The 3441-nt window shown below is 47.3% G+C and overlaps 1 pseudogene; it reads left to right on the top strand.

Moving 5' to 3' along the window:
• The first annotated feature begins 1063 nt into the window (after nucleotides 1-1063).
• LOC149120560 (nucleolar MIF4G domain-containing protein 1 pseudogene) lies at nucleotides 1064-3228 on the top strand (annotated as a pseudogene).
• The last annotated feature ends 213 nt before the right edge of the window (nucleotides 3229-3441 follow it).

The raw sequence follows: 3441 nt of genomic DNA, 5'->3' as shown, positions 1-3441 counted from the left end.
GCCCTGGCCTTCTGGAAACACACAGTCTATAAGGAAAGGCATGCAAGAAAAAAGCCACTTGAGTATAGGGTACATGGAGCACAAGACGTTCCCATAGATAATTCTAGACAGACAAAAGAAGGGCGCTTCAATTAGCATATAGCAGGGAGGTAAAGGAAAAGTCCACCAAGAGGCAGGGCAATCTGAGTCCTTAGGGTAGCAGTTGTCCTCAGCAATGTGGGGAGACAGCATGGTTGGTTACGCCAGAGGGGAAGAAATCAGAGGGTGTGGAACACATTTAGAGAGCTCAGCAGCTTGGCATGGCTGGAGGGAAAAAAGGGTGTGAAAGTGGGTGGAGGAGTGAGCTGTTCTCTCTCTTGAAGGTCTGTATCCTTCAGGTGTAGGGGAACCACCAGAAGACCCATGTGCCTCCACGGCTGGCACATTGATCTGTGGTCATGGATACACTATTGAAGTATGTCACTGACAAGTGGAACCTTGGAAACCTCCTTGCATTTAAGGAGTGGACCCCCATGTTTCATCGCTCCTGTCTGGACCAACGGGTGCCAAAGCTGTGGCCTTTGAGTCCCAGTGTCTTGTGGTCTCCCAGACACTAACCTGTGTGTCTCTTACGCACATTAGCTCTCTAGCCTTTCTCTCTGTTGTGTCTCCTCTCCAGCCTGCATACCTGTCTCTCTGCCTTTCCTCTGCCACCCTTATATTACTTGGACACCTGGAGAAATGTGCAGGGCATAATAAGCAGCTGCTGTGGGATCATGAGATCTGTGAACCTGCTACAGGCACCCATCTCTGTTCTCTCAGTGGCTGGGCTCTGTAGCTTGTGTATTCAGCTTCCCTTTGGTGATTTTGGTTGAAGAAAAAGGCCCAGAGGCATGGCGATGAAAACATCATTGTTTCATGAATTGGAAAATAGAATGACAGTAAGCAGCTAGCAGATCCCAGTTCACAATCAAGTGAGTATCAATGTTTGTGGCTGTATTGATCTTGAAGATTAAAAAAAAACAATTCTTGGGATGCATGATGATATACATTATATCTCTCCCTTGTGCAAATCAGAAAATCTATGCTCTATGGACAGCAGCATCTCTGGTGTACCACACTCACTTTGAAACAAGATTCTAAATGCAGGTATGCTGCTGCCTGTAAAGGGGCACATCTCTCAGCCAAAGAGGAGGAGGAGGACCGAGAGTTCCGAAAGGGAGCACGCTGCCTCGGCTTGAACAAGCGGAAAAGGAAAGGCGAGGGCAGCTCCGTGCCGCTTAGCTTTGCACGCGATGGGTTGGACTATATTCTGGGAGCCCTGGAGTCTGGGAAAAGTAGCGGCTTGTACAAAAGCAGTGAGGGGAGGAGGAGGGGGAGGACGCCACGGAGACACCCCCGAGAGGGATCTAGAGAGTGACTCCAAGGAGGAAAGTGAGGACGAGCGGGAAGATGTGGAAGAGGAAGAGAAAGCTCAGGAAGCAGATGAGGGATCGCAGAGCGAGCATGAGGGTGAGCAACAGGAGGAGGAAGAAGCAGACAGGGAGACTCGGGAGGGAAGGGGGAGAAAGAGAGTCCCCTTCGCAGAAGACGAAGGCAAGAGTGACAGCTCTTCAGAGGATGGTGATACAGAGGACCAGAGTCTCTATGAAAGTGCCGAAAAGTACATCCCATCCCATGGGAGGCAAGCTGAGGAAACAGTAGATGTCCAGAGGAAAGAGGAACTAGAAAGGCTGACGAAACATGTGAAGGTCTAATTAACAGTGTGTATTTATGCCTCACCGCGGGCTGAGTGAATCAAACAGGCATCCGTAAGTGGACAGCTGGAGGAGCCGGACATGGCCCACACACAGCAGGAAGGACACGAGTGACACCCTGGCTGCCGCCCTCATGGGTGCTGTGTCACTGCCGCAGCTATGCCTAGCAGACTGTGATGGAGCACGTTCTCTTGGTCAGCGCTCTTCACCACACTGTTGGAATTGAGGTTGGTGATCACTTTCTGGAGGCTGTGGTGAGGAAGTTCAATGACGTGTATAAAAATGGAAGTGAAGGGAAAGAATGTGATAACCTGTTTACCATTATGGCCCATTTGTACAACTTCTGTGTGGTGCAGTCTCTACTCATCTTTGACATTTTTAAAAACTAGCTGGAAATTTCACAGAAAAAGATACTGAACTGATACTCTTAATGCTGAAAAACGTGGGCTTTTCATTGAGAAAAGATGATGCCTTGTCACTGAAGGAGCTGATTGCTGAAGTGCAAACCAAAGCCAGTGGAGCAAGTGGCAAGTTTCAGGACCAGAACAGGGTTCGGTTTATGCTAGAAACCATGTTGGCGCTGAAGAACAATGACATTTGCAAAATTCCAGCCTATGATCTCGAGCCAGTGGAGAAACAGGAAACGACAGAGAGCTCTGGTACGCTGGCTCAGGTGCAGAGACTCAACTTCACATATCCTGGGTCAGTGTCTTGAATGCCAAGCAGACAGGTTGCTGGTGGATTGTGGGGTGTGCAAGGAGTGGGGCCCCAATGATTAACAGCAGTCATCATTCACACCCACAGAATGAGCTTCTGGGGATGGTTAGCTCAAAGATACTAGAACTTGCCTGAAAACAGAGGATGGACACTGACATCAGGAGAAACATATTCTGTATAGTAATGACCAGTGAGGATTTTTTGGATGCTTTTGAAAAGCTTCTAAAGCTTGGACTGAAGGATCAGCAGGAGAAATGGTCCATGTGCTTTTGGATTGCTGCCTTCAAGAAAAAACTTATAATCCTTTCTATGCATTCTTGGCCAGCAAATTTTGTGAATATGAAAGGAGGTTTCAGATGACTTTCTAGTTCAGCATTTGGGACAAGTTTCAGGACTTAGAAAAAAATCTGCCAACCATTAATTTATCCAATTTCACCCACCTGGTGGCCCACTTGTTGAAGACAAAATCGCTCCCACTTTCCATTTTAAAGGTAGTTGAATTCAGTGAATTGGACAAACCCAGAGTTCACTTTTTGAGAAAAATGTTGAATATTTCGTTAATGGAAATAAAAGCTCAAGACCTTGGCTTAATTTTGGCAAGAGTATCTGACAACCCAAAGCTGGGGATGTTGTGAGAAGACTTGAAGTGTTTCATCAGCCACTTCAGACTAAAGAATGAACAGGCCACACAAGTGTTGAGGAAGCTAACCTGCTGCGAGAGAGAGCTGATCTTGCAACCAAGTCTCTGCAGGAAAAAGCTTCCCTGCGAATGTAGTCAGAGGAAAGGAGTGGAGGGTATGCTTTGACTATGAAATGTCCTTTGTGAGCCCAGAGAGCTCCATACGTTACATCATCGTCTGTTGTAGTTTTTATTTATTTATTTTCATTTTGTTTGAAAGGCAGAGACAGATCTTCCATCCACTGGTTCACTTCTCAGGTGCCTGCAGTGGCCAGGGCTGGGCCAGGCCAAAGCCATAAACCCAGAATT

Source organism: Oryctolagus cuniculus, chromosome 19 (assembly GCF_051225735.1).
Source record: "Oryctolagus cuniculus isolate XC-2025 breed Fujian yellow rabbit chromosome 19, ASM5122573v1, whole genome shotgun sequence".
Taxonomy (NCBI): domain Eukaryota; kingdom Metazoa; phylum Chordata; class Mammalia; order Lagomorpha; family Leporidae; genus Oryctolagus; species Oryctolagus cuniculus.
This window is presented reverse-complemented; position numbering and strand designations above follow the sequence as displayed.